Here is a 12,396-nt window from a genome sequence, read left to right as displayed (position 1 = left end):
ACCACCAAGATAAAAAGATTTTCTGAGTTCTGGAAACATGCTCTTCCAGCACACCATACCCTGGCTCCAAAGTGTGCTCAAACTCTTTAAATAATGTGTAGTAATAACTTTTCACTCAGGATGAATTTTTTTCAGAACAAAATTTGGAAATGTGTAGTTTTTTTAATCCAAATAATGAAATATTCATTTGTAGGAAATATCAACAATGCAAAGGAACTTTTTACAAATGGTTCTTTCTATCTGTCATTATCCATCATTATTTAGTGAGAAATAAAAAAATAATAGTGACTAAATACGATGATATGCCTTTGAAAGAAAAGTTTAGAAATCCATTTGTTACTTTATGTAACTCAGTGCCACTTCAATTAGTAATTTCTTTTTTAAAAAAGATTTTATTTATTTGAGAGAGAGTGAGAGAGCACAAGCAGGGGGAGAGGGAGAAGCAGACTCCCTCCTGAACAAGAAAGCCCATAGACATGGGGCTCAATCCCAGGAACCCAAAATCATGACCTGTGCTGAAAAGCAGATGTTAGCCCACTGAGCTACCCAGGTGCCCCTCAATTAATAATTTCTTAAAAGAATAAAACATAAATTCTTCTAACCACTTATCTAAAAGGTTTCTAGACTCATAAAAGGTGCTCTGATGTTATTTGACTTTTCCAGTTTACTTTGCTTTACTAGTAATTAAGAGTAAAATGTAAGTTATCGATGATGATAAATGTCAACCTGACTTGTCATATTTAGAAAACTAAAGTAGAAGACTAAAGAATTTTAGTCTTTTCTACTTGAAGTGCACTTTATAATATTTCATGACCAGCTTTTATAAACAGAACCTGAGGGGAATTATACCTATTTAGAGTAGGTTTTTTCTAACTAAAAATGTGAAAATAATTATATAACTAAACTAATCTCAGAGAAAGACTTAAATAAACTCTAGATCTTCTATACAAAGGAATATCGAATCAATGACAAGGGAAAATGTTCTAAAAATATTACTAAAATCAAAAAGAAATAAGGTAGGAAAGAAAAAGTGAATATATTTGTAGGCAGTACAATAGAATATATAATTAAAACACTGAAGGAATCTATGACAAAATATGAACAGTGGTTTCTTTCTTTTGGTGAAGGACTATAGTAATTTAGTCTTTCTTCTATATACCTTTATGTATATTTAAATCAAATCAAAATAAGTAATTTTAAGTAAAAATAAGTAAAATAATTTACATTATTTAAAAGGTAATTTAAAAACAAGACAAGAAAGTGAGCCCCAACATTGTGATTATAAATACTTAAAATACCACAAATCTTTTAAAAAAATAATGTATTTGAGTAACATAATTACTAGACAAAACACTTTAAATGAACATCGTATTCTGTAACCATCCTGCATCCAAAATGAGTCATTAAACCATGATATTAGAATGAGTGATCAACAATCCCATTTCACAAATAAGAAAGTTTCGTGATCAGAAAAGTTAAGTGACCAGTAACTTACCCAATAATATATAGGCAGTCCATTTTAGATTAAAGACACATAACCCAGCTATGCCCTATTTTATCATTCTGCCTCTCTAAAAATTTTCTCTTTTAGTTAATTAACATGTGGTATAATACCAGGCTTTTCAAATATGTGAGTGTCCTGCTCACCTTTTCTCATTTATGAATCCATCTTTAGAAATAGTAGTAGCCATTCTATTTTAAAACGTGATTTTTTCCCCCAGATTTGCATATGGGCAAGACTTTGATACATTTTAACTTTTTTATCATTATATTTCAGACATTTTTTCTCTTGGTAACAAATCAGAGTCTGCTTCAATAGTCTTAGTTTAGGGAGAGAAAGTAACACACACAGCTAAGAATTGAAAATCTATTCCTCACTTACTAGTAGATGAAAGATAGCACCTTGAGAGCAGAAGTCAAGCCTTATCAATGCTGAATTACTGGGCTATTGAGATAAAAAGATGCATTTGCTCTAGTGCCTATTTCAAAGAGTTTAAGGTAGAGTAGAGAGAAACAGATATAAAGCAACTTAGAGCAATACCACTTTGTAGTTACCATAGAAAATATTTTTATAAACTTAAAAGAAAGGCTTGTTATTTCTGCTTTGGGGATTATGAGGTAAGACTGTCAGGAAACTTGTAAAGTCAAAGTTGGTCTGGAAACTCTTTAATAAAATTTGTTATTAAAAAACAACAATAACAACTAACAATCAAGTCAGATAATGTACCATCCAAACTACTGTTGCATGTATTAAGAAGACAGCAAGAGATACTTCATAGAAGATGGTTTCAATCATCTGATATCCATGTTTTTATAAACATAAAAATCCATGTTATGAATTGAAAAGAGCATGTTCAGCCCTGTATTAATTATTATGGTGGGTACAAAAATTTATGAGACACATTGCCAACCTGTAGGACATGCAATATATGTCAATATATGTACTCACAGGAATAGGATAATGTATCAGAGAAATACTAACAGCTATAACAAATACACGTCACAATTCTGGTAGTCTAACATAATAAAAGTCTATTTCATGTTCAAGTAAGAGTCCATTGCACATATTGCTGGTGTGAAGGTGGTTTTCCTCCATTAATGATTACTGAAAGTTTGGCTCAACTGCTCCATAACATAGCTGCCTTGGCATCCATTTTGTGTGGCTAAGCGGCCTGCAGAGAACTTGAGCTGATGTTAGCCTCTCCTTAGAGTGCATGCCCTCGATAGCAGCCCAGTGTCACAAGTAAATGTGAGTTCCTGAGGTGATTCCCCCAACCACTGTAGGATAAGCACTCTCCCCCATCCTTCTCATTTGAAATGACCAAACCAGCCTTACTCAGCCTGAGAACCCCAAGGCCTTCCATCCACAGACCCTAGTAAAGGCAAGTGTTTCAAGCGCTGCTTCATTTGCCAGCACCTGCCTTTACCTCCCCTCAAGGCCCTTGAGACATGCATGCTATGTACCTCCTCAGGACCTCTGAGTCATAAACTTCTCTATTTCAATTCCGCTGTGGTCTTCTGTTGAATCTGTGCTCACTATTAAACACCCTAGCCTCTACTGAACAAATATTAATCTTTCCACCTTGTTTCTCTGTCACTTGCTAGAAGTCTTATAGTCTTATAAGTCTTAAGTCTTAAGTCTTATAGTCCTCTGATGTCAGCTGCTAGATGGAGAAAGATAGAAGAGAGAAGGCATACCACTTTTTAACGTTCTTAGTCCAGAGGTGTCCCCTGTCATCCACTGGTGAGAACTAATGACATCACACCGCCAACACCTGGAAGGGCTGTCTGCACATCTAGCTCTTAGAAACAACTCAACGTGTGGAGGGCGGAGCAAAGATCTCTGGTAGTCGGCTGGCCATTCCTGCCTTAGATTTGGGTGGGTGGGGTACTGGAGGGGAATGGGCTCTTATTCCTTATTGCATTAAAAAAAATCAAAACAAAACAAAACAAAAACACCTGATTGGAGATCTAAATGATTTCTGTCTGCATGTTAGAAAAACTTAGTCTTCACTAACACTTCTCTTCAAATCTTAGATTTCCTAAGATATGAATGCTTTTGAAACTAGAATCCCCCCTAACCATTAATTCAATTAAATTATGTTTACATTTTGTTTCTCAGAACTACTTCATAATTGAAACCACCTTGTATAAAAATTGATTAAAAGAAAAAGAAAGAGAACCATCTTGTGTAAAGCCATTTTGGCACATGAGTAAATTTGCACCCTTTTGGGGGCTCATTCATTCAATCAACAAATTCATGGAGCATCTCCCATGTTCCAGGACACACACTACTCTGGAAATGAAAGGACAGTCTCTTGGGTTGCTAGAAAGAAATGCTGATTTCTGTAATTAAACTGAGATTCTAGAAGTAACTAAAAGAATACATTAAAGCAATCTTATTGCAGAATTTTAGATTTGAGATGCAGAACCATAAAAGTGCCTAGAGTATCCAACATGACCAAGCATAAACTGTAGGGCAAACAGTGGCAGAGGGTGAAGCTGGCTGTAGGAATGAAAGAGACTTCACAGATTTTCCAGATGTAGATTTAACAAGAGTCTATGATCAAAACAATGACTCAACGGTATCGAAGATGGAAAAGTAGGCGAATGATGGTGCTCTTAGTGGAACTACAGGAGCCCCACAAATGAGAGTTTTAAGAGAGAATGTTTCTTTATTGTATTAAGTTGAGGTAACTGTAGATAGCCATATGAAAACTCCCCTCGGGGTGCCTGGGTGGCTCACTCACTTAAACGTCCAGCTCTTGATTTCAGCTTAGATCATGATCTCAGCTCAAGTCATGACCTCAGGGTTGTGAGATTGAGCCTGGCATTGGGCTCTGTGCTGAGCATGAAGCCTGCTTGGATACCCCTCTTCCTCTACCCCTTCCCCTGCTTGCACATGCACATTCTCTCTCACTCTCTTTCAATAAAGAAGAGAGAAGAGAAGAGAAGAGAAGAGAAGAGAAGAGAAGAGAAGAGAAGAGAAGAGAAGAAGAAAATTCATCTAGATGTAAGGGAAAGTTATCTACCCACATGCAATTAAAGGCAGTCTAAATTCAGCTCTTACTCTATTTTTCAAGCTTTTTTTCTTAAATTAGTGTGCAGTGAGAAAAAAGAAAAGACAAAGACACATCATATCATTGTGTCTTTATGATATTAGATTTGGCAAGATTTAGTACTCTTTTTCAGAGATTGTACATATCAAGCCTCTTTTTATAACAAAATCACGTGGTCTGGTCTTATTTTCAAATGTTGGATCTTCATCAGACATTTTGAAACACTTAGCAAAGGGCATACTGGTTTTTAGGGACCACCTACGCTTTAAAACCAAACCAAACAAAACAGGTGCCAGTATAAAGCAAACCTGGATTCATTTTAGGATTGGTGTGAAAACCATAAATATGATGGTTCTGCTCTATTTCATCTCCTGGAATTTACACTCTGGTTTCAACGATGCATTGTTTCGCGTTTTTCACACCCACACACCAGGATCAAAATTTAAGGTGAGGAGGGAAACAACCTATATTAACAATGTTTTTTAACGAGTCTAATTTACACTTTCTTAACTTAGGCAGTCACCTTGGCGTTGTTTTATTTTGTAATCATTAATAATAGCCTTAAACACCTTGCAGCGCTTACAACATTTGAGGCTCCATTCTAATATTTTACGTATTAACTTATAGAAACCTCACAACAGCCCATGAGGTAAGGACTACAATAATCATCACATTGAAGATGAAGAAACTGAGGCACAGAAAGCTTCAGTAAAGTGCAAAGGGTGCCAGAGCTAGTAAGTGGAACCTGTCCTCACAATCCGTATCCTGTATTGCCTGTCTGCCTTACAAACCGTATTCTCTTTTGCTGTCCTTTGTGTCTGAAGAATTGCCCTGAGACTCCTAGAGCATAATGTCGAAAATCCTTGATTCCCAACGTATGTTATTGCAAACTGCTCTTGCCAGCTGATCCAGTGCCAGCCAGCAGGCCCCGTGCTCCTCTTCCTCTTCCAGTCCTCTCATTAAACAGTAGAGCCTGCTGAGCATTAATAGAACCCAACCGCCCGAGAGGCAGAGCTGAAGAGAATGCGGAGTTGGGAAGACTCCATCTCATCACTGTGTCCTTCCTTCTTTCCTGTGGCACTGATGGGTTAATGCTGGCTTTTCAGAGTAATGGGAAGAGGACGAAGAATGGCCACACAGTCCCCATGCTTGTAATTTCATTAATCAGGCTCAGAGAGGATAACTTGCCCCAAATAATGGAGTCGGAACTTAAACCCAGCCCTGTTTAACTCCAAAGCCAAGGCATGCTCCTTCCATGCTGCAGAACCAAGCTCAGAAGGGAGAGGAAGGTTCTCCTGATGCTATCTGTCCATCCCATCGAGTCTTAACCTTTTCCTCTATAAAAATCACACCATGAGTAATTTTCAGTATTGTTTCCTGATGGGTGCTACAGCTAAATGCTGTTCATTGGTATAATTCATAGCATGCCTTATATTGAGAAATGGCTTTATGAAGTCATCTCTAAGAAACACCAACAAAAACTAGGTAGTGATATAGCAATAATAGCTGTATATAATTATTGACAACCTGGAATCCTTTGTTTTTGTTTTTTTTTTCATTGTCTCTCAATGTGAACACGTGTACTTGACTGACAAATATTTTCATTTTATGTGGTTACTTGAAATTTTAAGTAGCTGTGCTTAATTTTTTCCAAATTAATATATAGTGGGAAAGAGTTTGAGACATTTTCTAAGAAAAAACAAGCAAATAAAAGGCATCAATTTTTAAATTTAACAAAAGCTGTGCATAGGGTTGTTGTGAAAATAAATGTTTAAAGAATATTTAGCACGATGCCCAGCAGGTTATAAATAACCAGTAAGTGGCAGAGATTTTTATTAGGAAAACCATAAAATTCAAATACTAAAAAATTCAAGGCATTACTGACCACTAATTTTATTGTTTCTTAAAATATTGTTATAATATTTAAGCCAATCTAAATTTTAAATTTTAACTATTCCATGTAAATGACAAACTAACAATACTTTCTCATTTATTTTTGTACACAAATGAATTATTTTTCAAATATTTTCATTGCCTATATCTCTAAAATAAGTGTTTCATTTGTCATTGGGACACTGATTTACTCAGATTCCAAAAGTGATCGCAAGTAATTCCAATGGTTCTTCTCAGAATAATATGACCTCACTTTCTACATTAAAAAAAAAAAAAAAATAGTTTGCAGAGGTTCCAGAAAAAAAGTTCTTCTGTTGTTTTTTCCTGTTTTCCAAAGCTATGAATACTCAGAAAATGCTGGTATAAAAAGTAAAGTTTTGGATATATTTGTAAGCAAACTTATTCTTGTAATGCAATCATTAGAATCATAAGAATTATGGTGACCACACACATGCATCAAAACCATAGCGGTTTGTGGGCTGTCAAAAACACTCTTGGAGAAAGAGAAGGGAACAAGATTCTGTTGCATTTGTGACCTCTAGAGGCCAACATGAATGTAATCTATTTTATTCATTTAACAGTGCCTCCAAGTACAATCTTCAAGAGTTTGAGATTTCTAGTCTTTAGAAAATAGAGCAAATTCAAGAGAAGAGAGGTTCCATTTTAGGTGAATATGGTGTCTTGAATTAACAACCACAAACCACAAATTGAAGTTTTAAATAATAATTTGAAAAAGCCTCAGACTCCTGGAGAATCTTTATGGAAAATGAAAACCTTGCCTATTTCACAGTGGAGCTGTCCAGACTAATTACTTATTGGGAGTAATCATCAAATTGAGGATGAACAGGGTGAAATGCACCCTCTGGGGCCCTGGAGTCAAAACTCAATTCTAATGTTTGCTGATTACCTGTCCTGGAAAAATCATCAACCTCTCTGAGCCTCAATGTCCTCATTTGTAAGTTAAGTCATCACAATAAAAACCACCTTACAGTGTTGTTTATAGATTAAATGAGGTAACATATATATTCAGAATGTATCTTGAAAACTGCCAACTTCTAAAACCAGTAACAAATTTCATTCCAACCCTATCACTATTTGTTGAGATGCGGCCTTTTCTTTCTGAATGATAAACTTTTTCCCCATGGTGATAGATCCAAGACAAAATATTGGTCTGACAAAGCCTTCTTTAAGTTAAAAAGCAGGGCTTGGTGCACTCTCTCCCTGTTCCATGCTATTGTACAATGGCCCTCATCACTCTGAGAAGAGTTAGTAGAAATTGGAGCAGCAGTGAGTCAGCTGCCCAGATAGATTTATTTCCCTTTGTCCTCAAGATGGTGATCATGATATGCCCCATGAAACGTTAGGACATTTCTTCACTTCTCAACATGTTCAGAAATGGCATCTACCCACCTCCCCACCTACTGCACCATTAGGTTCAGGAGCTTTCCTCAAGGGCCAAACCTTCCAAACTGGCTCCTTTTACAGCTGGAGTGAAGTCTGTATTGTTCATTTTGCACATTCATGCCGTCTGTCTACTATGTTTGAAGTGTCAAATAGAAGGTGGTTAAAGTTTTTGTGCAAAGCCCCTTTGTCCCTTCTTTGTTCCCATAAAGCAAAAGTCTAATCGTGGATACCTGTTAAGAGCCTTCTTTCTCCCACTGAATACTACAAGAGAAATTCACTTGACCCTCCTAATTACATAGTCTCTCACTTCAATGTCCCCTTGCTTGTCAGCTCTCTCTCATGCCTCACAATAACTTCTTTTATTTTATTTGTTAAAGATTTTATTCATTTATTTGTCAGAGAGAGAAAGAGCAAGCAAGTATAAGCAGGGGGAACAGCAGGCATAGGGAGATGCAGGCTCCCCATCAAGCAGGGAGCCAGACATGGGGCTCCATCCCCAGACCCAGGGATCATGACCTGAGCTGAAAGCAGACACTTATCAACTGAGGCACCCAGGGGTCTCACAATAACTTCTTCTAAATCATCACCATTAAACCTGCTCTACTAAAATTTCTTCCATTATTCCCAACAAATTCTACTTTTATTTTACAGAGAAAACCAATGCCTTCAACACAAACTCTTTAAACCTTCCCACCATCTACTTACCAGCGCATCTACATCCACAATCATTAAACCATCCTCCCTCCTGCCTCCGTGAATTAGGTTACCTTCTGCTTGAACAGAACCTAATCTACACATCACACTTAGATTTACCTATGTCCAGTCACAATTAAATTCAGCAGAAAGTGAAGGAAAACACAAAATGATAGTGGCTTCAGCAGAAAAGAAATTTATTTCTCTTTTGCAAAAATTAAGAATCTACATAAGCAAATCAGGGCTATCATGACATTTCTACGATCATCAAAGATTTGGCTCCTTTTTTAACACATGTCTTTATTATTCTCAACATGTGGTTTCCACCTCATGGTCCAAGATAACTACTGAAGCTCCAGCCAACGTGTATACACTCCAGTCAACACACAAGATGTCAACCTTCCTCCCATTGGCCAGAATCTAATCACAAAACCAACCCACTCAGATACAAAGGAAGTTAGGAAATGTATCCTTAATGTGGACAATTATGAGCCCAGCTAAAATTGAAGGGAAGCAGAGTGAGGAAGAAGGGATATTGAGGCAGAAGTAACAGTGTCTACCTCTGCTGCTTTCTCAACCTCCTCATTATGTTCACATTTTCCATCTTTTAGCTTCCCTTCTCCAGTGAATCTTCCCCTTGGCCATTCGAACACCTTCTTAAACCTCGTGTCTCTCTAATTACTGCCCTGCTTCTCTTCTCTTCACTACCAAGTGTTTTGAAGACTTTACTCATTGTCTTTACTTCCTTGCAGCATTCACTTCTCAACACATAGCAATCTGACTTCTGCTCTTGTGGTCAGTTCATTGTGTTCCCCAAATATGTTGAAATCTTAGCCCCAATACCTGTGAATGTGACCTCATTAGGAAATCAGGTCTTTGAGGATGAAATCAAGATGCTACAAAGGTCATACTGGATTAGAGTGGGCCTGAAGCCCAGTAACTGATACCCTTCTAAGAATGTCATGTGAAGACACAATGGAACTGGGACAAACGTGAGGAAAACTACCTTGTGCAGATGGAAGCAGAGACTGGAGTCATGCAACAACAAGCCAAGGAGCGCCAAGGATTGCTGGCAAGCGCCAAAATCTAGAAAAATAAGACAAGGAGGACCTAGTGTCTTCATGGCCCTGCCGACACCTCGATTTCAGACTCCTAGCCTCTAGACTTCTGGTTTTTTCTTTTTGATGAGAGGATAAATTTCAGTCCTTGGGGGCCACCAAGTGTGTGGTACTTTGTTATAGCTACCCTAGCAAACTAATACAGCCCCAAATGCTCCACAGAAAGAGCCTTTGCCAACGTCAAAAGTTCTCTGTTGCAAAAACCTGGGACAATTTTCCAGTCTTGATTATTTGATCTCTCTCTAATGCACTTGATGAAATTGATGCACTTGATGAAATTACTCCCTGCCCTTGAAATTCTTCTGCCTTTGACCTTTGGGCACACTCTCTACTGGTTTCTTCCTATCTCTCAGGCTACTCTAGCCCAACCTTCTCTTCTAAATCTGCGCTTCAGACCCTACTTAGAATATTTATTCTTGTCACCTACTTCCAATGCAGTATGTTGACTGAGCCAAAATACACTTAATTCTCCCCCATATGCTCCCAAATTCCCAGGGAAATAAGTAGAATGATCTAACACTTTGATATCTATCTAATTCATTTATATATTCAGCAGACATTATGGGTCTGTTCCATTCCAAACACTGTACCGATTACCGGAGGTACAGGGATGCACAAGGCAGACTGAAGACCTCATGGAGCTCTCATCCTTATGGGGCTGTGATAATAAACAGCCAAAGAAATAATAAGACAATTCTAAACATGATACATGGCACAAAGGAAACAGGACAATGAAGAGAGCAGGAGTCAGCAAGCCTTTGTGTTAAGGGCCAGACAATGAATGGTTTGGCAGGCCTTACGGCCTTCTCCACTCTGATCTTGCCTTACAAAAACAGATATAGGCAATACATAAGTGAATGGGTGCGGCAATGTTTTAGTAAAATTTCCCTTATGAAACCAGGCAGCAGGCCAGAGTTAGCCTGGGGGCCGTAGTTTTGTTGCCAACCCTTGAAAGAAGAAAATCAGGGTCAGTCGCTTTAGATTTCAGGGTCAACCAAAAGCCTCGCTGAAGAGACAGCACTTAAACTGAGACCTGAAAGAGAGAAGGAGCCACACCTACCTCCCTTGGCCCAGAACAACAAACAAACGTTTTATTATTGTGTTTTTAGGATTGGAAGATTTGAATGACAATCTACAGAATCTACAAAATGTGTAACTCCAAATGCTGGAGAAGCATCAACGCAGGCATCCCCAGTGTGAGAATTTGCAAAAAGAGAAAGACTGCTCAACTTACAGCATTGTTTAGCTGTTTTTAAAAAAAATGAGGGCTACAAATCTGAAACTCTAGATAAAAATTTCCCTTTGAGCAGACTTACTGAAAGAAATCGAAGAAAGCATTACCAAAATCTTTTATCTGTATTCTAAGCAAGAATTGAAAAGCTACTACATCTATGATCTAAGGGGTGCAAATATTGATTTATTCAAAATCATTATTATCATAGAAGCACGACATTTTATAAAGGATTACTATAGAAAAACTGAATCAGTGAATTTGTTTCAAAAACGCAAAAAATAGGGCACCTGGGTGGCTCAGATGGTTAAGCATTTGCCTTTGCTCGGGTCATGGTCCTGGGGTCCAGGACCCCAGGACCCCAGGACCATGACCCGCATTGGGCTACCTGCTCAATGGGGAGCCTGCTTCTCTCTACCTCTCTCTCTCTCTCTTTCTCTATCTCTCATGAATAAATAAAATCTTTTTTAAAAATGCAAAAAATAAGAGATATTAAGAACAAATCCAAGAGATACAATTTGATTGTAATAGGGACTCTATAGAGAAATGGAACGTGTAAAGCTAAAGCAGAATTCATTAATAATTATAAAATAAGTTTTCCTTTTACTGAGAAAGCTTGTTTCATTAGCCCAACCATATTATGAGCACCAGGTCAAACTTCCATGGAAATAAACAAACCTGGACTTTCACTGATGGAATCCCTGAATCTGAAGGCTTTAGGAACGTAAAACTACATATACCCAAACCAGAATAGGAGAAGGGAGGAGGCAAATAAGAGAAAATGCACAAAGAGAAAAACATTTGGAAACAGACATCTCCACACCCTAAGTGCTCCAGCTGCTTTTAAAGACAAAGATTGTAGTCCAGGATTTCTGTATGCCTTCAAATGATCACTTACATCTAAGGGCAAAGATTCCGGTGAAATAATTTCTCTAAAAAGTACTCCAGCCAACTGAAACTTGCATGAAAGTATTTTTTTTTTTTAATGGAAAAAGCATAATAAAAAAAGATGAATGAGCAACAGGTTTTCAAATACACAAAGTTATCTCCCTTCTCCCAAGCTCTTCAGTAACACAGACTTGCTGCTCTGTGATGAAGAAGTACAATCTACCTCTCCACCCACTTGTGTCTGGGTTAGATCTGTGACGGCGTGGACCCGTGGAATGCTGCAAACACAAAACTCTGCTAGTTAGGACGTAGCCCTTAGCTGACCCTACAGCTTCTGCTCCCTTCTCTCCAAGCTCTGAGCGGCATGTTGGAAAGACTAGCGTTCTGCTGGAGAGAAGCCACATAGAGGAGCATGAAGCTTCTTAGACACTTTGGCAATACCACCTATTATCTAGCTTTCTAATTGTTACCGTTCTCATGTGTAAAGTTTCAATTTTCAGTTTTCCAAGTTGAGCTTCCTTTCATACGCCTTTTAGTTATTTTAGTTGCCCCTCTGTGATTTGTCTCTATAGAGTCTTTGCTCATTCTTCCATTGGATGACCTGGCTTTT

The 12,396-nt window shown here is 37.8% G+C and overlaps 1 long non-coding RNA gene across 1 annotated transcript; it reads right to left on the bottom strand.

Annotated features, from left to right (window-relative positions):
- Positions 1–8,722: 8,722 nt before the first annotated feature.
- On the bottom strand, positions 8,723–11,718 carry LOC309869116. Its single transcript, XR_014313999.1, has 2 exons — positions 11,287–11,718; positions 8,723–11,236 (listed from the first exon to the last, which is right to left on the bottom strand). It is a non-coding gene; the product is annotated as an uncharacterized lncRNA (long non-coding RNA).
- Between the last annotated feature and the right edge of the window lie 678 nt (positions 11,719–12,396).

Source organism: Mustela nivalis (assembly GCF_964662115.1).
Source record: "Mustela nivalis genome assembly, chromosome: 7".
NCBI lineage: Eukaryota > Metazoa > Chordata > Mammalia > Carnivora > Mustelidae > Mustela > Mustela nivalis.
Note: the sequence above shows the minus strand (reverse complement) of the source record. Positions and strands in the feature narration are given on the sequence as shown.